The following is a 24,326-nucleotide window of genomic DNA, read 5'->3' as shown; positions in this document are numbered from 1 at the left end:
TGTGCTTCATCATATTTATTTATTTATTTATTTTGTTTATTTATTTATTTCCTTTAAATCTTATAATCTGCTCTCTTCCAGCTAAAAGGAGAGTTTCAACAGAAGAAAGGCTTCAGGACATTGTGAGCAATAACACAAGCAGAAGGGTCATTCCTCTCCCCCTGCCCCAGACACATTATTGAGCTGACACCATAGCCATAGGGCCATAGCTTTTTTTTTTTTACTTTTTATTTTGCAATTTTCACATACTTTTCAAGAACACCTCTTGAATTGCAATCCTACATGAAGAGTGGTAACTATCAATGAAAGAAGAAAAAAATGAAAAAAAAAAAAAAACACTCACCACATTATCCATCCAAGTCCTCAGTTTAAACGATTCCAAGGTCAGGTAATATTGATGAAAAAGTAAGGAAAAAAACTAGCTAAAAGGCCAAATAACATGAACAAACATTGTACAAACATATACATCTTAACTAGACTTTCAGAGAAAAACAAGGCATTGAGGAAAAAAAAGCTTGACAACTGTGATGGCTGAAAAAAAGTATAGAAGGCATTTAGATATTTAACAATGCACTTACAGGGGAACTTTAAAATAAAATAAAAAAGCTCCCAGCTCCAAAATTTTAGGTCTAAGAAACAAAAATTGCCTCCTTTTCTGAGTCTGTTTGGCCAAATCAGGAAAATCACAAATCTTCATATTCAAGAAAAGTTCCAAACGATGACGGAAAAATATTTTAAGGATCCAGTCCCTATCAGATTCCATCAAGACAGAAACAATTAAAGTAGCTGGTTTAACCAAATCTTTTTGAGAGGTTTCCAAAATAGCGGTAACATCCATCGAAGACTTCTCAATTGGAGAGAGAACCTGCATATCATGAGAGTCCACAGCGCCCTTCTTAAAAGACGGTATATAATAAATTCGTGAGACGAGTGGAAATGCCTGTTCAGGAATCTTTAAAATATCAACTAAATATTTCTTCCACATCTCTTTAGGGGCAACCATTGGATCTTTGGGGAAATTAATTTTAGATCCTGCTCATTGAAGGAATAATTTCCTGATGCCCCTTTTTACGAATCTTAGTTAACTAGATCCAAATATGGTTTAAATATGCTATAAAAAAAATTTGCAAGTAATTAAAAGTATATGAAAAAATGTTCCACTTGTAGAATGTTGGCACATAAAAGGTTAATGAAATGAAGGTTCCTCCCTTTCCTAGATGTTCCATCCTAGAGGAAAGCCACTGATTTTCTTTTAACATGTTTTGTTGTAAATCAGTTACTGTGTCGAGGTCTTTGTTACAAGATCTATAATTATCTTTATTAACAGAAACTTCAGTTTCCAATGATTTCAGACAACTAGCCAAGTAGCTCAAATAATTAACAACAGGCTTGATCTGATTTGAAATATTGTTATTTAAAGCTTGGATAGCGTCCCAGATCGTCTCTGTTGTTATTAGAGAAGTTCTTACCAGCTCCGTTGAATGAAGAGAAGGTGGTTCTAAAAATGACTCTCGAATAGGTCTAGGAGCAACGCTGTTTGAAGAGTCCCCCACAAGCCCAGGATCCTCAATTAATGTGGGATCCAAAATCGCTAGGTCTGCGATATCAGAGGGGTCCTTGGATTCTTTGCCATCTTCAGCCGGCACTCGTCCACGCAGCAGATCTAGCGCATGAACCTCCGCCAGGTTAGAGGGGGCTAATCGTTCCTCCGGGGAAAAGGAAATGGAAAGCTTTGGGAGGGAGCCGGGTACCTACTTCTTCCCGATCAGCCTCCAGTGAGCTGATTCCCGGAGTGGGGCTTCCGCCATGTATGTGAGCATCCATCGGGCCTGAAACAATCGATAGAGAAGGAGCTGAAGGAATTTTCTGCTCTCTGGCTCTTCTTTTCCTGCCAAAGAGAGGCATGATAAGGCAAAAATTGCAGAACCCGAGGAACAAGCTCAAGCACGACTAGCTAGTTCAGACATCTTGAATCCAGCTTAATTATAATTTGCAACATAACCAGCCCAAGTTGTACCAGAGCCATCCTAAAGTTACGTATGCACCATTACTGCTGGCCCACCATGGATCGGCTAGGCTCCAAGCTTCATTTTCTCAGCACAGAACCAGCTGGGGCATCTGCTTTGGACATCATGTCTTGATGCACCCCCTACTGCCTCACTTTCCCTTCCCATGCCACCATCCTGCAATTATGAACTCCCCACCTGCATGACCAAGCAGTCTTGCTTGGCGAAGCACCTCCTGCACTATTAGCTCAGGCGGGCAGCTTTCTCTCTCTCCCCCCCCCCTCCTTCAAGCTACAATAAACTGGCACAAAACAATCCCACCCAGCAGGAGGGAGGATGAGTTTCTGAGGCAGGCAAGAGGCAGACCCTCCATTTACCCCTGTTGCCATCCCACTCTGCCTCCTTCCCCAGAAACCCTCTTTCAAGAAGGGGAGAGCCACAGGGGAGGAAGCAAAGCTGCCAGAAAGAGATAAGCAGGGGAGCCAAAGAGAGAAGCTACCCTCTGCCCTCTTGTGGTGTGCTGGGCTGGCATTTTGGCCCATGCACTATTTTTTTATAGTACTGAGAGAAAAGGGAACTGAACAGAATTCTCATAACAGAATTTCACATGAAATACTGAAACTGTATTGCTCAGAAGGGAAACTATCCATTTAAGGGAGAGTTATACATACATTTTAAGGAAAATATATGTTGCTATGCAAATTTGTTTTCTTGTCAGATGAACATTTGTGGGAAGAAAGAAGTGTTCCTGTATAAACGTTTGCAAATCTTTGTGAATTCTATTTGGTGTGTAAAGGAACTGTGAATTAAATGTTAGAGTACATGTGCTTCTGATGAGTGTTTAGCGATTCCCTATAGATTATATATCTGACATTAAAACATTCTGCTACTGCTCTTGCTAGAAATTGCCTGATTTTCACCCTGTACAATGCTGGGATTGTGGAGAGGTTGGCCTCTCTATAGAACCTTTTGTAGATAACCACTAAGGTTCCTGTAAGTATAGCAGAGCTGCCAAGTGGGAGAGCAGTTATTAAATGGGAGAGTTCCAGTAAGGAGCACAGCACCCTGGGGCTGTCCCCTTCCCGCCACTTCAGAAAAAGTCCTTAGTTACACCTGTGACAATGGGGATGAATGAGAAGGTCAGATAAGAAGGACAGATAACAGACTTCATATCAGCCCGAAGGAATGGAAAGGAATTTGGCGCAGATCACATAAGTCCTCTCTTTGTGCAAAAAGGGCAGAGCTCATGGTCCGACTGATCATGCATACCTATGGGTGCCCATTATTTTTCCTGCAAATGCTGCACGCTGCTCGTTTTGTTATAGCACTGAAATGGAAATTGGTACCGACTCTGAGTGACTGGAGATCTCAGGTTCATTCTGTGGCATCACTTGAGAAGTTAACCTTTATGTTACATGATAATGTTAAACTGCATGACAAGATTTGGGACCCGTATTGCAAGTTCTATGATTCCTAACAGATGATATTGTTCACTGTTGAAATGCTGTATGCCACTTTGGTGTGGGATTATGTATTGCATTGTATCTTAGTGCTTTGTGCATGTTCTGATGTATAAAAATAAATAGTTAAAAAAAAAAGAAGGCTAGATAACTGCAGTTTTGTTGCACTGGAGGTGGACCCTTGGCCTAGTGCAGGACTGGTACGGCTCTCTGGTCGGACCCAGAGAGCGCCTGCCACCAGGAGGCGGAGCACACAAGGAGACAGAGGCTAGCTGGAGCTTCACCAATAACAGTCCGGGGTTTCTGCAGGTTGAGCCCTTGGGAACCCGGACCACCTGGACTTAGGTGGACCTCCGGTGGTCTCCCTGAGAGGTAACGGAGAGGTGTGCCCACCTCGAGCAAGGGTGCGTGGTTGATGCAGAGTGAGTGGACTAGACAAGAACCGGAAGCTCTGGAGACCTCGGGAAGGCAACAGTTCAGAGAGGTCCTCCAAATGAGACAGGCAGCACCTGCAGGTCCAGCCAAGTGGAAGCCGCAGTTTTTATCCAAGTGTGTAGGCCTGATGGTCACCGGGGACCGGAAGCAAGTGTCCGAGTGAAGCGCAAGGGTCAAAGCCAGAATATCAGTCCAAGAGAGGTCAGCCAAAGCGGGGGTCAATCTCAGAGTCAGTCCGTGCGTAGTCGTGGCAAGCGAGGGTCAGTTCCAGGCAGCAGGCAGAAAATGGTCAGGCAGGCAGAGGTCAGTACCAAGAAGTCAGTCCGGATAGGTACTACCTGAGAAGGACACGGGAGCAGGAGGCACTGGAACAGGAGACACTGGAAAGCGAAGACAAACTCACTAGACCAACGGTGTCGACCCGATTGCCAAGGTAGGGATCAGGGGTTTGAGCCCTGCCTTATATATGGTGCCTGAATGATGTCATCAGCGTGCGCCTCCTGGGGTTTTCCCACGCTGCTCCCTTTAAGAATGGAGAGGTCGGCTGCGTGCGCCCCTAGGGGCGGGGCCAAAGCCAGCCGAGGACGCGGAGCCCCGACGGGAGCTCCACTGTGAGGCCTGTAGGGACAGAGACGCCGAGGGAGGCCGCAGTGAGCGACGGGGACGCCGGGGGTCGCGGCAGCGGGCAAGCCTACGCTAGTGGACAGTAATGCCAGGTGAGCAGGCCCGGTCGTGGCACCCACGCGGCCGGGGCGCACAACAGTTTCCCCTACCTCTGGTTGCCTTTGACTAGCTATCTAGTACAGGAAAAGCAAAGGTAGGAAATCCTTGCCAAAATTAAAATTAAACAATTTTCCAATCTGCGTGTCTACAGTTTGATTATATTCTCTTATCTCTGCTTCTTCTCAATCTTCTTTCAGCTTCGTCTCTGCCTCCTCTTTATTTCTGGTGTCCTCCCTTTTTCATTTCTGTTTCAGGAGTCGCTTTTCTTTCTTTGTATCTTTCCCTCAGAGCTTATATTTAAATACGTTCTCCTCCTTCTCTCTGCTTTCTGCTTTTGCTCCTTTCTTCTCTCTTCTTGCATGCCCTCCGTTGCCCATTCCTTCTCCCCTTTCTCCTATGCTCTCTCCTCCATACTTCATTCCCTTCTTCTTCCATAATCTCCCCGGATCACCCCTCCCCCAGCCACTTCCAGGGTCTTCTCTTTCTCCCCACCACCACCCTCAGTTCTGTCCCTCTGCCCCATCCTCTCTCTTTCTCTGTCTCTCTCCTCCATCATGGTCCTTTCTCACTTTCCATCCAACAGCCAGTCCTCTCTCTCTCTCTCTCTCTCACTAGAGCACTCTCTGCCCTTCCTTCTCATTTGTTTTCTCATCTTCCATCTCCCTTCCCATCCTTGCCTGTCTTTCACCCTTCTAGTATCTGCCCTGCCTCTTCTCTTTACCAGCTTATGTCTCTTGCCTCTCTGCCTTACCTAGAATATGCCCCTGCTTCTCTCTCCCAGCATCTGCCCCACTACAATTGTTCCTTTCCCCTCCCAGTATCTGCCCCTTGCCTTCTTCCTTTCCCAGCATACAGAATGCCCCCTGCCTAGTCCCCCTTCACTATTATGTGTCCCACTTTCTCCCCCCTTGCCACACCATCTGCCCCGTCTCTCCCCTTTCCACCCATCTTCCCCTGCCTCTCCCCCATCCAGCATATGCCCCCTGCCTCCATTTTTCCCTATCTGGACCACCTTCCCATTCTATGCTCTCTCATACCTTCCCACCACCATGATGTCTTTTGGGATGGTAAGTGCCACCCGAAAAAAATGGCTTACCACTGCAGTTTGAAAGACATCAGATGGGGCTGGGCTAACCCAAACTCCTTCCTGATTGGATGACCTGCAGTCCTGCAGCTGTCCTCCTGATCCCCCTTACTCCACCAGGCTGGCAGCAGGTACAACATTTTTTTTTTTTTTTTTTTTTTGCAAAATAATTATTTATTCTGTAGCTGATTGCATATATAGAAACACAAAACAATGAACCATTTAACAAACTAATCAAATCAGATCATAAATCATCTAGGTATAGAGATCCGAGCTTGGAAAAATATCCAGCTTTGTCCAAGATGCATCAGAACAGAAAGTCCAGCCACGGTTTTTCCTTTTCAATTTGTTTTAACCATGACATATCCCCCGTCCATTTATCATTCACCCATCACCCTCTCCCCATGTACACCAAACAGGCCAGCTTACCCATTCTGCAACTCCAGCCAGTCTCACCATTCACACTCTCAAGTTGTCATTTAACTATCACATGGGAGAAAAATCTACCATTAGTGGAAGAGCTATGGTACAGTATCCAAAATGCCTCCCCAGGTTGGTGAATATCCCAAATTACAAGCACTTTGCTGCAGTTCAGGACTAATCTGTTAAAAAAAAAATGTTTCCAAATCTCTGGATATAGCTTGAGCACGGACCGCTTGGATACATTTACAACCAACCAATCATTCCAATTGGGATAACCACAGGGATAGAATAGGGAGTGGGTCCCCTATCCTGTTCTGTAAGATACACTTATAAGCTATATATAAGGCCAATTTAATAAAATGAGTCAGACTTGCAGGAGGCATAAGCCTGCCTGCAGACCATACCTGGGATGTCTTCGGGCAGTATACAAGGGAGACCATGACTCTACATATATCTACCACTGTAGGAGAGGCACTTTTAACTCAGGGTGGGAGCGGTGTTACATTAGCCTGCCTAGGACGCTATAGACCCTTGCTACTGAGAAAAATGTAAATGCTGGATTCTACTAAAATGCAGCATGATAATTTGCAAAAAATATTGTTATTTTGACAAATAAATGTGCAGAATTTTGCAGAATTAGAAAATGTATGTGCAGAATTTTTAATTTTTTGGTGCAGAATTTTCAATTTTTTTTGCACAGAATTCCCCTAGGCATATACATTTTCTAGTGTTTTTAATAGGCCCAACAAGCGTTGACAGGTCTCCCAGTAAATAGCCCTTCCTTCATAAGGGATCTGAACCCTGTAGTGTTGCGACCATCGCTGCCCGACGTCTCCACTCTGCCCACCTTACCACATTGGCGACTCTCTCTGGGGTTGATGGAAGGCTGGCTGCTGTGGCGTCTTTCGGCCATCCTCGTCTGGCATCCCCGGACAGGCCCGACGCTGCAATCCGCCATGTTGACCTGATGCGTAGGGGCGCGCGCGCGGCGCAGCCCCGCCTCAAGAACCAAAAGTGACGCGAACCTCAGGGGCGTCCCCCTGTAATGACATTATCCGCTTCAGATATTTAAAGGTCTCTGAATTGCTAACAACTCGAGTTAGCAAGGATACGGATACGGATAAGGATTCGTTCTATCTACGCTACTCTGCCTCCTCGGACTTACCAGGGGTACCCACTCCTCTGGGGCCTCGCTCTCTCTCTCTTACTTTGTAGGTTGCAGTCTGGACCCGGGACTCGCTCCTCGAGGGCCCTCGTTCCCAGACTTCTTTGGAATTCACTTCTGCGGGAAGTCATCACTGCCTACTTCATATGTGAGTTACCATCGATCTTTCAGAGCTTTCCCTGGAACCAGGTACTCGCTCCTCGAGAACCTACTTCATTCCAGCCCCTGAGCTTCTAAGAGACTATTGTGTGAGTGTTACCATCAGGTTCTGTCCATGAACTCTGCATACCCTGCCTACTCACTATATTTCAGTTTCTCTACAGCTCAACCTCCCGGGATCGCTGTTCCAGTATCTGAGGGACTACAGCCCAGCCGGGCATTCCAGCTCACTACTGCCACCTCTGGTGGTTCAATATACTGTTTAATAAAAGAACTAGTGTGTGTCTGTCTCCTAATTCTGAGCCTGACTGGTGGTCCCTCTCTGGATCTTCCCCCAGGGGCGTGGTCATCTGCCACCGGTACAAGGATCCACCCACAACTCTCCTAAATAATATGTAGCTGCCTTTACAATATGTAATATCTTTTCCCCAAAAAGTCTCAGACTCTGATATTTAACAAATCTATGTACCATGGTGCCATGTTCACCGCCATACTTACTACACATGGGAATGGCTCCCCTCATTACTGCTTTGTGTGCTTCCCATCATAGTGAGGGTGAAATATTTTGATTGCCATTATCAGATAAATATTCCGCCCATTTTGCTGTAAGATAGGTATGAAAAGCTTCATCCTGATACAGCTCTGGGCTCATTCTCCAAGAAAAAGACTGATTCTGAGAATGCCTCACTTCCAATGTAAATGACATTGGGGTGTGATCGGAAATAGAAATGGTCCCAGTAGTGGAATCCCCCACCCTGGAGAAAAGTCTCTCAGAGATCAGAAAGTAATCTAAACTTTAGTAAGATTTATGTGGATTAGAAAAGAATGTAAAAATCCAGTTCCCCAGGATGGAGTGTCCTCCACAAGTCTAGCAAGCCCAACTATCTACATAAGAAATTTACACCCAGGGCATCATCTCCTTTCTGAACTGCCTTTGGGGGTTGGCAGTTCATTTGATGATTCGCGACTATATTAGTCTCCCCTTACAATTAGCTCATACTCTGGAAAACCCAATAATTTTGTAGCAATATTTAAAAAAAAAAAAAAAGGCATGTTGTATGCATTAGGGGCATATAATTACATAGTGCGAGTTTTTGCCTATATAGTGTACTAATATAATAACATACAGTATCTACCCTCATCATCCTGAATATAATGATCAATATGGAAAGGCAATGGTTTGTGGATCAAGACTGCCACACCTCTCTGGTACCTGGAGATAATGAATAAACACATTGCCCCATCCATTCGCACTTCAATTTGGCATCAGTTAAGTGAGTTTCTTGGAGGAATGCTATATGTGACTTCTGTTTATGAAATACGTTCAGCAATTTCTTAGCTTCAATGGCGAGTGGATTCCATCAAAATTAACTCTTGACATAGTCATACACTAAAGATGAGTGTATTGATAAGAGCAATTATATTTATTTATTTTATTTATTTATTTGTTTTTATATGCCGGTGTTCGATTTTACATATCACATTGGTTTACATACAACTTAGTGGTGCAAGAAACCAAGTGTTTCCTTTTGTTTTATACAGGGAAAATCTATAACAGAAACATGGATAGTGTTATGAACACTGCCCGCAGGTCTCCCCGCGAGCAGGCACTCACCTTTTCCCCCCCATGCTGTCGTGCCTGACGTGGCCGGATGCCGCCGATATTGGGCCTTCTCATGTGGCCGGAGCCGTGGACTCTGACTTCCATTGCGGCCCGGAGGCTGCCTTTGTGCTCTGTCTTCAGGCCGTGACAGGTTGGGCTCCATCACAGCCCCACCAACAGCTCCCTCTGGTCGTGCGGCCACATGACACTTCCCTCGGACCTGCCAACACTTCCCTTGAGCCGCGGCAGGTCGGGCTCCGTCGTGGCCCTGCCAACACCTGTCTTGGGCCACATTGAATTCTGCGGCAATCCCTCAGCAGGAGCTGAGGTAACCACAAACAATTTCTACTGCCATCCATTGACATTCCATGCCTCCATGGCGTCTCAGCCACATGAAAGAAATTGATGACGCTGAGCAGTGTCGGTATCTTGCCGAATATGACAGCGGTGAAAGTGTGGGTTTAGTGACTGTGTGTAGTCTTTCGGGGTAGAGGATAATAAGAAAAGTTTACAGCCATTTGGAATGGCTTGGGCACTATCGCTGTTGCTTATGAGAAGGATTCATGGAAGACAGAGATTGCCCCTTGCAAATTTAAGAGAATATTACAACTTCCCCTGAGGAAGCCCTGTATAGGGTGAAACGAGGGTGGAGATGGACTATTGATATAACATTATTTGATTGTTGGTGGTTGGAACAAACACTGGATTTCTAAAGATTTCTAAAGACTTTAAACGCATTAGTTGTGGGCATGTAATTAACAGTAGAATTTAGAGGAAGTATGTTTTAGCAGATGTTTTAGGGAATTATCATCATTTTCCCTTTATGATGTGGATTTTATATATATGAATGAGTATGATGTATGAGTATGTATGGATCATAGTATGAATGATGGGTAATGTATGTGCGTCGTTTATATAATGTGGTGATATTTATGGGAGTATAAACCTAACATTGTATGGGGTAAAAAAAATGTTATAATGATATGAATATTTGATGTCGATAGTGTCTCAAGTATCAATAAGCACCCCAAGACAAAATTTTTGGGGGAATCACAATATATAATCAAATTCGCATTCAAATAACCCCCTTCTTTGGATTATTTTTAAAAAAATTTAAACATTTGAAAAGCTCACAAGTCTGTGAATCTTGTCAATAAACCGACATCATTTATGCAGGAAGTTGGCGGGCCTGAATATCTGACCCAATCAAGCTTCACTGCAAAAGACTAAAAAAAATTTTTAAGAGACGGAAGGCAGGATTCATATATATGAGTTAAAACCCCAACCAGGGTGTGCTCAATTCTGTATATATAATCATGAACCAAACCTCCACCGTCCGAATTTTTTGAAAAGCTCTGTGCAACCAGTTCAAATAATTAAATCCTCATGTCCCAATGTGATTTTCTTATCTACTTTTTTTAAAAAAAATCAAAACACAGTTGACTTCGCAGAAGGTCTAAAAAAGTCCCGACTTATCTGATGATGATTGGAAGCCCGACGTAGCCACGTTTCAGGTCCGCGAACAGACCTTTCTTCAGGGGATGTTGTCCTGTATGCATAATAGCCGGTGAAACCAAAGTCTTCTGTGGATAATCAAACGTTTCTTCAGAAAGACGCCATCGATGCGTTCAGCAATGTTGAGACGCTATCAACTAACCATTCTCTGTTTTTAAACACGGTGCACAGATGAATGAACTACCAATCACTGCACACGTTGCTGTGAGACGTAATGGCGTAAATTGACGGATGCATTTCACGAGCCATTGAAATGCTACGTTGAATTTAAAGTCCAATGCAGTACTATGATCTAAACTTCCGAAATGCCGAAACACATATGGTGTGTGAATCTAGATTAATGAAAGCCATTCCAGCTCTTCATTTAAGCCTAAGGGAGCCTGAGTTTTAAGCGTGAAGATCCAAAAAGCTTCACGCTTGTTTAATAACCTTTCACGGTCACCGCCTCTCAAAGATGTTGGCACATGATCTATCACAGTCCATTTCAATGTATTAAATAAATGCCCTTGCTGTACACAATGTGTAACTATAGGAGCCGCCAGAGTGCCTGTGTTTAATTTTGACTTATGTTCATTGAGTCTTATCCGCACTTTACGAGTAGTCCTGCCCACGTACACACGGGGGCACGGGCAGATGATCGCATACACTACGTGGTCAGAATTACAAGTGGTGTCAAATTTGCGATAAATACGATAGCCTGTGTTGGGTTCTTGCCACATTTGGCCGTCAATGCTGTTTATACAATGAAAGCATTGTCCACAGCGCTTATGTCCTTCGAATGATGTATCAGATGGTCTGGAACATTGTGCATGCACTAACTTGTCTCTGATGTTAGTGCCCCGAGTAGTGACAATCAATGGTGTATCTTTAAAGATGTCATGTAGGGCCAATATGTGCCAATGTCGGCGTATTGATGTAGAGATAACATTAGTAGCAACTGAATGTTTGAGTACACAAACCCACTGTGGATCTTGTTTGGAAGGCTTATATTGCAGAAGACTCTGTCTATCTGAATATTTAGCTCGTTTATAGGCTTTTTTAATCGCTGATTGTGGATATCCACGCTCCAAAAATCTTTTTCGGAGCAATGATGCTTGTAATTCAAAGTCCTCACTAGTGGAACAAATACGTTTGGCACGAAAAAACTGGCTGGCGGGCAAACCACATTTAAAGGAGTGGGGGTGGTGGCTGTGGAATTTCAACAAATTATTTTTGTCGGTCGGTTTCCGATACATAGTGGTTCTGAAAGATCCATTTTCCAAAGAGATCAGCACATCAAGGAATGAAATGTGAGATAAAGAACTTTGCATCGTAAATTTTAAATGAGCATTTTGCTGATTTAACCAATACAGGAATGTTGTGAGTTGTTGCTGCGTACCCCGCCATACCATCAGTATATCATCTATATACCTAACCCATAAAGCTATTTCTTGCCACCACATGGCTTTGTAGATAACATTCTCTTCGAATTATGCATACAGGACAACATCCCCTGAAGAAAGGTCTGTTCGCGGACCTGAAACGTGGCTACGTCGGGCTTCCAATCATCATCAGATAAGTCGGGACTTTTTTAGACCTTCTGCGAAGTCAACTGTGTTTTGATTTTTTTAAAAAAAAGTAGATAAGAAAATCACATTGGGACATGAGGATTTAATTATTTGAACTGGTTGCACAGAGCTTTTCAAAAAATTCGGACGGTGGAGGTTTGGTTCATGATTATATATACAGAATTGAGCACACCCTGGTTGGGGTTTTAACTCATATATATGAAACCTGCCTTCCGTCTCTTAAAAATTTTTTTTAGTCTTTTGCAGTGAAGCTTGATTGGGTCAGATATTCAGGCCCGCCAACTTCCTGCATAAATGATGTCGGTTTATTGACAAGATTCACAGACTTGTGAGCTTTTCAAATGTTTAAAATTTTTTTAAAATAATCCAAAGAAGGGGGTTATTTGAATGCGAATTTGATTATATATTGTGATTCCCCCAAAAATTTTGTCTTGGGGTGCTTATTGATATTTGGTATCTTACATTACGTATTGCACCTTTCAACATGGAAGGATGGAAAAATGTTTACAGTTTTTCAGAAGCCCAATTGGCTGATGTAAAATCACAACCATCGTTGCTGTCAGATTCAGAATCTGTAAAAATAAACACATCTTGGGATGAATTTATACGTTTAAATAAGAAAAGCATTCGTGCTGAATTACATGGCAGTACATTAACAGAATATATTAAACAACAAATGATCCCGAGGGGGTTGCGAGTGCAAAAAGAACCGCTTCTTTTCACTGATGACAAGTCATTCATGCAGACCTGGATAGCAATTTTGAATAAATGTGCTTTAGATCTGATGCTGCTCATAGTAGGTCAAGTAAAAAAGTTCACTGGAGAACTAGTTTCGTCCATACAACAACAGATCGATCAATTAAAACTTGACATTGAACCCAGTCTATTTGAGGAACAATTGCAAGAACATCGAGTGGCATTAGACAAATTTAAAAATAACATCAAGGAATCCAAGATTAGTAAACTTCAGCGAGATCAAACCGATTATAAACTTGAAAATGTGTATAATTGGATGGGCAATAGGACTGACCAAAGACGTGTGAGATTCAATTTTTCATCTGATGAAAATTCAAGTGGTTCGGAAGAGACGGATAATTCAAGTACAGGCCAACGGGATCAACCACAAAAAGATTTTTTACCCGCACGCGGAGCCAGCAATGCACGTTTAAGAGGAAATCATCGCAACAACAACAATGCTACCCAAGCATCAATTCAAACGGTTCCCAACACCAGGATAAGAAACAAGAGGAATCAGCAGTGGTGAATTTATCATCGACTGTTTTAACGGAAACACAATTAGCGGTACTAAATCATGGTCTGTCTTTTGTACCAACCACTTACCATTCACCTTTTGAATCCCGTATTTCAATACAGCGTTTTATACGCAAATTAAACTTACGATTATACTTTGATCAAGTTGAAACAGGAACGAACCAAGACATGTCATTAGTCCGGCCCAAATCTAGGTGGCACCCACCGGGTCCCATGGATTCTCATATCAAAACATTTGAACAACTTGTTTTACAGGATTTAAGCAGTTTTGAATCTCAAAAACATTTTTGGAAGAACAATTTGCCACCTCCTCTCAGATTGGCTTTACAAACATTAGAAAAGAGTGAATCACTTATCATAAAACCGGCAGATAAAGGAGGGGGAGTGGTGGTTCAAGATAGATCAGTGTACGAGGATGCATTGCTGCAACATCTAAATGACACTAAATTTTATCAAAAATTGTCTGCAGATCCCACCCAAACAATATCATCCATTTTGCAAAGCATTGTTGATTCGTCAACAGGCTTAACTGAGAAAGAAAAAAAATTTCTGATCAATGAACATCCCAGATCACCGGTAATATATTCTTTGCCAAAAATACATAAAAATTTGGTTAACCCCCCGATTCGCCCCATTGTGTCTCTAAACGACTCTTTATTGGAAGCCCCCGCCATATTAATCGATAAAATTTCACAACCGTACATGATGCAAGCAGAGTCGTATATTAAAGACACAATACATTTATTGCAAAAACTCCAGTCAACTCATTTGGATTCATCTTCCAATTATTTATTGGTTACATTAGACATAACTGCATTATACACCAACATACCTCAAACCGAAGCACTTGAGATGATTTCACAATGTTTAACACAGCGAATAGACCATCAACGTATACCTACAAGTGTGATATTACAATTGGCAGATATTGTCCTGCATCACAATTATTTCATGTTCAAATCACAATTCTTCTTACAGACGCACGGTATTCCCATGGGATCCCCCTTTGCACCGACGACAGCAAACATCTATGTCATGAAATTCGAAGAGAATGTTATCTACAAAGCCATGTGGTGGCAAGAAATAGCTTTATGGGTTAGGTATATAGATGATATACTGATGGTATGGCGGGGTACGCAGCAACAACTCACAACATTCCTGTATTGGTTAAATCAGCAAAATGCTCATTTAAAATTTACGATGCAAAGTTCTTTATCTCACATTTCATTCCTTGATGTGCTGATCTCTTTGGAAAATGGATCTTTCAGAACCACTATGTATCGGAAACCGACCGACAAAAATAATTTGTTGAAATTCCACAGCCACCACCCCCACTCCTTTAAATGTGGTTTGCCCGCCAGCCAGTTTTTTCGTGCCAAACGTATTTGTTCCACTAGTGAGGACTTTGAATTACAAGCATCATTGCTCCGAAAAAGATTTTTGGAGCGTGGATATCCACAATCAGCGATTAAAAAAGCCTATAAACGAGCTAAATATTCAGATAGACAGAGTCTTCTGCAATATAAGCCTTCCAAACAAGATCCACAGTTGGTTTGTGTACTCAAACATTCAGTTGCTACTAATGTTATCTCTACATCAATACGCCAACATTGGCACATATTGGCCCTACATGACATCTTTAAAGATACACCATTGATTGTCACTACTCGGGGCACTAACATCAGAGACAAGTTAGTGCATGCACAATGTTCCAGACCATCTGATACATCATTCGAAGGACATAAGCGCTGTGGACAATGCTTTCATTGTATAAACAGCATTGACAGCCAAATGTGGCAAGAACCCAACACAGGCTATCGTATTTATCGCAAATTTGACACCACTTGTAATTCTGACCACGTAGTGTATGCGATCATCTGCCCGTGCCCCCGTGTGTACGTGGGCAGGACTACTCGTAAAGTGCGGATAAGACTCAATGAACATAAGTCAAAATTAAACACAGGCACTCTGGCGGCTCCTATAGTTACACATTGTGTACAGCAAGGGCATTTATTTAATACATTGAAATGGACTGTGATAGATCATGTGCCAACATCTTTGAGAGGCGGTGACCGTGAAAGGTTATTAAACAAGCGTGAAGCTTTTTGGATCTTCACGCTTAAAACTCAGGCTCCCTTAGGCTTAAATGAAGAGCTGGAATGGCTTTCATTAATCTAGATTCACACACCATATGTGTTTCGGCATTTCGGAAGTTTAGATCATAGTACTGCATTGGACTTTAAATTCAACGTAGCATTTCAATGGCTCGTGAAATGCATCCGTCAATTTACGCCATTACGTCTCACAGCAACGTGTGCAGTGATTGGTAGTTCATTCATCTGTGCACCGTGTTTAAAAACAGAGAATGGTTAGTTGATAGCGTCTCAACATTGCTGAACGCATCGATGGCGTCTTTCTGAAGAAACGTTTGATTATCCACAGAAGACTTTGGTTTCACCGGCTATTATGCATACAGGACAACATCCCCTGAAGAAAGGTCTGTTCGCGGACCTGAAACGTGGCTACGTCGGGCTTCCAATCATCATCAGATAAGTCGGGACTTTTTTAGACCTTCTGCGAAGTCAACTGTGTTTTGATTTTTTTAAAAAAAAGTAGATAAGAAAATCACATTGGGACATGAGGATTTAATTATTTGAACTGGTTGCACAGAGCTTTTCAAAAAATTCGGACGGTGGAGGTTTGGTTCATGATTATATATACAGAATTGAGCACACCCTGGTTGGGGTTTTAACTCATATATATGAAACCTGCCTTCCGTCTCTTAAAAATTTTTTTTATTCTTTTGCAGTGAAGCTTGATTGGGTCAGATATTCAGGCCCGCCAACTTCCTGCATAAATGATGTCGGTTTATTGACAAGATTCACAGACTTGTGAGCTTTTCAAATGTTTAAAATTTTTTTAAAATAATCCAAAGAAGGGGGTTATTTGAATGCGAATTTGATAGTGTCTCAAGGACATTGGTTTGTTAAACAGCTTTTTGTTAATTAAACAGATTAAAAAGATAAGAAATGTTTAATATTTTGTTTATTATTCCTCTGATTATGGGGTAATGTGATTGAAATATTCAGAGGATCTGCACTACTGTAGCTCTGGAGAATGTGCATCTCTTCTGTTTTTGTATTTTGCAAAGTACAGGAAGAAATGCATCTCTGTTTCTCCAATATTGCACTGCTATAAAGTCTGGCTTCTTGAGGTTTCCATTTCAGTTTTTGTCTGCGTGTTTTTGTCAACCACTTTTATTTTTTTTTTAGTGATTATGTGGTATGTCCCTTACTCTGTGAAATGAGACATTTGTCCATTTTGTTCATGGATGACTGACATGAGGGATTCTGCTAGCCTATGTAGGGATCTGTAGCAGTCCAGTTTGTTCTCTTTCCCCTACCGGAGATACATGGGTATTCTAGGGCCCAGTGTAATATTTGTTTGCAGTGCTGTCTTTTTGTAGGTAGGGTTATTGCTGTTTGATTCCTGGAGTTTGTGGTTTTATGGTATGGTAGGTTTCCTATATAGTTTCTGAATGTCTTTTCTGCAGAGTTTTATGTTATTTCACAGGCTGAGGTGACAACATAATTTGAATATATATATATTTGGTCTGGTTAATTGCAGTAGGAAATGCTCTACCTCTGTTGGGGGAATTTCTGTGGATGTGGCATGTGTTACAGAACCAGAACTGCAATTCTATTCCATCATACAGAGTCCAAACTTCACTCCCATATAGAACAATTGGTTAAAGGATGCTATCAAATAATTATAATGATAGCTTCACTGGGTGTTTTTGCCCTCTTGCCCCCTACCAAATACCTCTGTCTGGAGACAGCATTGCTCTTTAACCTAAGCAGCCGGAGCAGGTCTCACATACATGCTTCTGACCGCTCTGCACTGTGTCTCCATGTATTCACTGGGTTTTTTTTTTATTATGTGTGTTATCTTCTCTAATCCACCCCAAACTTTGGTGGGCGTGGGCAACAAGTATTTTTAAATAAATACATAAATAAACTAATAACAGGAGAACAAGTATCCCAGATTTGCCTGCCAAAAATCTGGTAATTTTAAGGCAGGAGCAAGAGCACTAGAGTGGTGCAGAAAAGCCAGCTCATATGAATCAGACAAGAGAAGAGAGAGGAGGCCCAGAGCAGGCACACACACTGGCCCTGCAGTGGCCTGCTTCATTCTCCCCCTGCAGTACCTGTAGTGACCACTGGCTCTGTGGCCAGAAGCAGGGAGAGTCCCTGCCGCTGCACGTATGCTCGAAGGCAGGTTGTCAGCAGGATATTGTTGCTACCTTTGGGAGAATCAGGCTTAGGGGGTCATTTACTAAAGCGATCGCGCACGAAAAGTCCCTTTTCGCGTGCGATCACTAAATGTGGGCGGCATCAATACAGGAAGAGGAGGAATCGGGGCGGCACTGGGGCGGACGCCGTGAACACGGCACTGACGGCGAAATGGTAAGCTTCCGTATCGCTGCCTATTTCGCGCCGAACAACTACACCTTTTATGGCGTAGTTATTTGGCACGACGCCGGCAGCGATGGCACCGCGGAGGTGCCATCGCTGCCGGCTATCGCAGGACCGCCCCCCTCCCCCCCCTTTCCCCCCCCCCCCCCCCCCCCCACCCCCCACTCCCCTGTACTGCGGGATTCGGAGAGCCTGACAGTGTTAGTAAATACAGGCCTTAGTTGGATCCGTAAAGTGAAAGAAAAACAGGAGAGAGGTAATGAGGAGTAAGGATCAAGCTGGAGGAAGGGAGTAAGGGAAGAAGAAAGAAAGAAGCAACCACGGATTGAAGTGGGAGAGGAGGGAAGGAGAATGAACCAGGGTGGACCACGAGGATGGGAAGATGAGAGGGAGGATTGTTAATGAATTAAGCCCCTCAGCCAATGTGAATGCCTCCCCATAGGGTTCTTGCTGCAGTTGGTCCTAAAATACACACACCTTGCTTTCCTCCTCTCACAATACAGCCCTTCCTCTTTTGCATATGTATTCCTCCCTCCTCAAACACACAACCCCCCTCTCCTTTTCTCTCTCTCTCTCAATCTTTCTCTTTCTCTCACACACATATCTTCCTCCTCCTTTCCTTGTCTCTCTTCACTTCCATTCTTCATCTCTTTTTCCTCCATTTCTTCTCTCCTCCCTCCATCCTCCTCTCCCTCAGCTCTTCTCTCCACCCTGCCCTCTCTCGTCTCTCTCTCTCTTCCACCTAGGCAAATCTTTCTCCTCCTTTCATCCCTTCATGCCTCTTCTCATTACTACCCTGCTTCTCTCCCAAGCTGGCAGCAGTGCAGGTTACTGGGGCTCATTAGTATGCACAGTACTGTACTGCCTGCTATGGATTTCCCCCTTCTCCTCCATCCACTCTGGCCACTTTGAAGACGAAGCATGAAGGTGGAGGGAGGAGGCTGACCATGAATTCTCAGACTCTCCGTGGCCCACATAGCCATGGGGCAGACGGGAAGGGAGAAGGCAGCATGGAGTAGCTAGACTTGCACTGTTTCACTTGTGCTAGATCTCTGCCTGTCTAGCAGAGGTTTCCTACTCCCGTGCAGGAGAGCATGAGATAGACTTCCCATGTGGGAGACTCTCAATGAACATGGAAGACTTGGAAGGTCTGCTAATAAGGAGGGTAGCTTATCCTCTAATAACCGAGTTATAAATATTGACTGAAACCTGCAACTAATCAGGGATTGTTATCCCAAGGTTTCTTTAATCCATTATCTTTCTGTCCCTAAAGCAAGGGATTTAATGGGGAGCTTAGCTACAATTCAGGTCCCTGAGCAAGGCTGCTACATCAAACAGTGCAAACATCGAGATCTTCATCCAGGAAGTGAAACCACCTCTCAAGAATTATTATTTAGTCCATCTACCAATATATTTCTGATAGCAGATGCAGAAATTATCTGAGGAATTCAGTTATTGCCTCTCTCAAATGATCCTAATGAAATTGGATGATATACCGCTCTTTTACTATCTGTAAAGTAGAACAGCAGATAGAATGGCATCATAGAGAGTTATAGTTCACTAGGACTTTAAAAATACATCAGTGTACTATATATGTGTTTAAAATAGAATGATCCAGATTTTTTTATGTTTGAGGACTATCTTAGAAGTGGAACAGATGTGAACAGAATTGTGATTTGTAGTACTTTAGCCCTGAATATCTATGACTTACTTTTTAATTAACTTTTTATTTTTCCTGAGATGCATCAGGTTTTTGAACCATGAGCAATATCTGACACTGCAGCAGCTGAACTGAACAATTTATTTCAAATCCTCAGAGCCTCCATGCAGCAAGTAAGATTCACCAGCGAGAAAAAAGCCCATTATGAGGGCCAGAGATACCAAATAATTTTTCCCATTTTGTGTCTATGGGAAAAATGCTTACTCTGTTTAGCCCTTAAAAGTTGTAAGATCTAGATGAAGAGGGGTGGCAGAGAGTGCCAAGAGCCAAAGAAGAGAAGGAAAAGCACTCAGAAGCTGCAGGAGTGATGTAGAGATTAGTATTTCAGTCTGCAATAGTACTTTAAAGCTGTTAGATGCTAGGACACTTGCATATCACTCATAGAAGGAGGGAAATAGTGTTACCTCTGTACAGGTCTCTAGAGAGACACCCGTACAGGCCAATACGAATGGTGCGCTATGCCGAGCGCACCATTAGCCCCCATCTGGACGCACGTTTTCAACGCGCTATTATTACCCCTTATACAGTAAGGGGTAATAGCGCGAGGAAAACACTTGTCTACCCCCCTGAAACTAATAGCCCCCGCAATATGCAAATGCATACACAAAGTAAAATGTGCAGCCAAACCGCACATTTTACTCTCAAAAATTAATGCCTGCCCAAAGGCAGGAGTTAATTTTGGCCGGCACCAAGAAAGTGTACAGAAAAGCAGAAAAAACTGCTTTTCTGTACACCCTCTGACTTAATATCATAGCGATATTAAGTCGAAGGCCCCAAAAATAAAAAAAAATAAAAAATCATAAAAAAAAAAAAAAATCAGTCCGCGGCTTGCGGGTTGGAAGATGGACACTCAATTTTGCCGGCATCCGTTTTCCAAACCCGTGGTTGTCAGCAGGTTCGACAACTGATGCCGGTAAAATTAATCGTCAGCTGTCAAACCCGTTGACAGCCACTGCTTCTGCGAGGCGCTACGGACGCACTAATGTCCCTAGCGCCTCCTTATTACCGCGGGCCCTCATTTGAATACAAAATCGCGCACCCAGGAGAGTGGCCTGGGCGCGCGTTGGGAGAGCAGGCGCTCGCCTCTCAGCTCCGGCTCTCCCGCGCATTTTACTGTATCGTCCCGATAGTGAATATTGTTTGCAGTTCTAGAGACCATATCTAGAAAGGACATTGATAAGATATAGACAGTTCAAAGGAGGACTATCAAGATGGTGCATAGACTATACTGTAAGCCATACAGCCTGAGAAGCTAAAGATTAGAGATGTGCAGAGACCAGATTTTCATTTTGGGTTTTGGTTTTTTTTTCACTTCAGGGGTGGGGAGTTGGTGGGATTAGGGTTTGTTTAATGTTTATTTCAGTTTGGATCAGTTGCTGTGTCAAAATAAAAAAACAATAAATAAATAAATAAAAATGCCCCCCCCAGTGGACCCTATCACCCCATTACCCCACGATCCCCTTATCCTTTCTGTAGTGGTGCTGGAAAACTGAAAGGAGAAGGATGAATCCTCAGTCATTCCTGCCCTGATCCTCTTAGAAAACGGAACCAGTTGACACCATATTATGACAGTAAAACCAACTTTACGCCATAAAGCTTGTTTCACGGCCATACTGCTTTACAGCCAGACATAAAACAACATTGCGCTGACCCATTTTTAAAGAGAATCTGGCAGGGTAGGAGTGACTTCCAGCACCAATACAGAAGGAATAAAGATGGCAGGATTTGCCAGGATGGCAGTGTTTTTTTTATTTCTCTGAAAATAGCAAGCATTATTTGCCAAAATGAAAAACCCAAACATTCTCAGGGATTTTTGGATCAAATAGGGATTTGATACATTTCAAATGAATCAATCCGAAAATGAACATTTTCGGTTTGGATTCCAAATGCATTTCAAAGCAATGCACATCCTACAAAAGATATAAGCCCGAATTTTCGATTGGATGCACACGTAAAATCGGAGGCTTTCATGCATGGCCGGGCCCTGCGAGCACCGAGCGCATTTTCGAAAGGGTCTGGCCACGGGCGTAACTCCCGCTATGCGCAGAAGTGCCGGGCCTCAAGAAAGGGGCGGGCCAGGGAGCGAGGTCCGGGCAGGGAGGGGTGGTGCAGGCCGGGACAGCGCCATTAGACACTGTTCCGGGGAAGAGCGCGCCGGCAGCCAGCCAGCGTGAGGAGTGTACTTCTTCCACGGAGTAGCAGTAAAAATTTAAATAAAAATATTGGGGAAAGCGAAGATAGGTTTAGGGGTCGGGAAGGAGAAGGAAAGATAGGGTTAGGGTTAGGGAAGTTCCCTCTCAGCCCGCTCCTTTCTAAAATCCACCCCCCCCCCCCCCCGCGCCCGCACGCGCGGAGGAGGCCACCTGCTCGCACATGCGCGTGCGGACATTAAAATCTGGCACGCATGTGCACGTGGGACCCATGTTTTATAACATGTACACGCTGGCGCACGCATGTTATAAAATAGCTGCATGCATGTGAAAAATTGCGATACGACTTAAAGAATAACCCCTGCAAATACAAGCAAATTTGAAATATCTGGAATGTTTTCAAACATGACTCTTATATGTATTTAGATTTATGCCTATGTATATGCTAGTATATTATATCTGGCTATATAATGTTCTGTTTTGTTGCAGCCTTTCTCCTTCTTCGGCCTCCGGCGGCTTAGTCTTGATGTCCCCGTACCTGTGGGCCACCTGCTCCCTGCTGCGTTGGACACCACTGCGCCTGGAGATCGCCTGGGCTATGGTGCTTCAGATCTGGCCCTTGCCTGCTTTCGAGGTCTTGGCTGTACGGTGGCCAAAGGGCATGGCATAATGCTCCAGGACCCCTGCAGTCACCATCTCGTTTTCCTGCACACCGAACTGGAGAGCCCTGAGATGAGGGCGTTATGCTGCCTGGCTGCCAGATGGGGGTGCCACTTCTGCTTCCGGAGAGGTGTCCTTCCTTTCCTTCCACTCCCCTCTCCCCTACCTTCCTCTCCCTCCCTTCCCCTCTGCCCTCTCTCTCTAGTCTGCCGTCCTCCTCCCTCCATCATCACTTGCCTATCCCCTTCCCCCTCCTACCTCCTCCTATACCTTTCCTCCTACTTTCTCTACTCCTGCCCCTGTCCCTACTCCTACTCCTCGCACTCTGGCTCTCATCCTCCCATCTCCTCTCCTCTCCTCGTGTCTCTCCTCTCCTCTTTCCCCATGCTTCCTACAGTCCATCCTCCTCCTCACCACAACCACCACTCCTCACTCCTCCACCACCATCATGCCTCCTAACTCCTCCACTCCTCTTCACTCCTCCATTCCTCCACCACCTCTCCTCCTCACTCCTCCACACAAAAAGGCAGACAGACAAATGTTGCAAACTATCAAAAACCTTCACACACAGAAAAAGACAAATGAGACCTAGGAAAAGGGAAACAGATGAGAACATCAAACATGACAATTTAGTAATCGCAAGAACCTCCTAACCTCCAACCCTTCTAACCAACACCTACCCCCTCTCTCTCCAACTCTCCAACACAGCCTCAAAGAGGCAGCTGCAGGAAGCCGGTATACATAAACAAAATAGCGCACCACGCATAAATCTACATGCGACACGGCTAATTATGCGGCACACGTCTACTTACTTGTTACACGCTGACGCATCGTGCAAAGTGCTGAGGCACTGCGTGACACGCTAATGTTATGATTCCTCCTGTAGCTGCACCACAGGAAGCATCTCACCTTTTTCTGGAGGCTGCTTCGAAGCCAGGGCCTTGCCTGAGCAATTGTCCGGATCCTGCTCCACGGCCTGGGAGGCCTTCGGTGTGGGGCCTACTCGAGGCCTGTTCCACTGCAGCCTGGATGCTCTGGTGTGGGCCACGTCCTTCTCCTAAGGAGCGGGCCCGCGGCACCTCTCCACTCTTATGGAGCCAGCGAGGGGTGGACCATCTGGACTCCTCCCAGGTAGTTGCCTGCTTCTGGGCTATAAAAGCCTTGCTCCAGCACTCATGCTTTGCCTTGTATTGGAGTTACACGACTCTGGATGTCTCCTCTTCCAGCGCTCTGTTAGGCCTCTGTTTCTGTCTCAGCTTGGTGTCCGGTGTCTTGCATGTCCTGATGTTTCATGATGTTCGTTCCTGACCCTGATGTTTTAACTTGCTTTAGACTGCCGGTGCGCAGTGCATTACCCTGGACTGCTATGTGCAGCATTATTCCTCTCCTGCACTGGTTCCACTCCCGCGGATGTGGGACAGGGTGGTCCGTGACCAGACCAGTGGTACTGGCTGTGTAGAGCGCCCTGAGGGACAGTGCCAACGTCTGAACCTCCCACGCTTCTCAGTCTATGTCTACAGTCTACAGTTCCTGCGTCCTTGTCTTCAGTTCCTGCGCTGGTCCCGCTCCTGCGGGTGTAGGACAGGGTGGTCCGTGACCAGTCCAGTGGTACTGGCTGTGTAGGGCGCCTGAGGGACTGTGCCTATGTCTCAACCTTCCACGTCCCTACTTGCTTCAGAGTCTACATCTACAGTCTATGATTCCTGAGTCTTTGTCGTCTTGTTTCTGAACCTTCGTCTGCCCACGCCCTGAGTCCGGCCTGCTGCCTCTTGCCATCCCAGTGGCAGGTCCGAAAGGGCCGGGAACGGTCGGAGGACTGTTCATCACCAACACGCCACAAGTTGGTTCCAGAAGCATGCAGGTCTGGCTGGGAGTCGGGTTGTCTCTCGCCACCCACGCTACACCTAC

This window comes from Rhinatrema bivittatum, chromosome 1 (assembly GCF_901001135.1).
Source record: "Rhinatrema bivittatum chromosome 1, aRhiBiv1.1, whole genome shotgun sequence".
Taxonomy (NCBI): domain Eukaryota; kingdom Metazoa; phylum Chordata; class Amphibia; order Gymnophiona; family Rhinatrematidae; genus Rhinatrema; species Rhinatrema bivittatum.
This window is presented reverse-complemented; position numbering follows the sequence as displayed.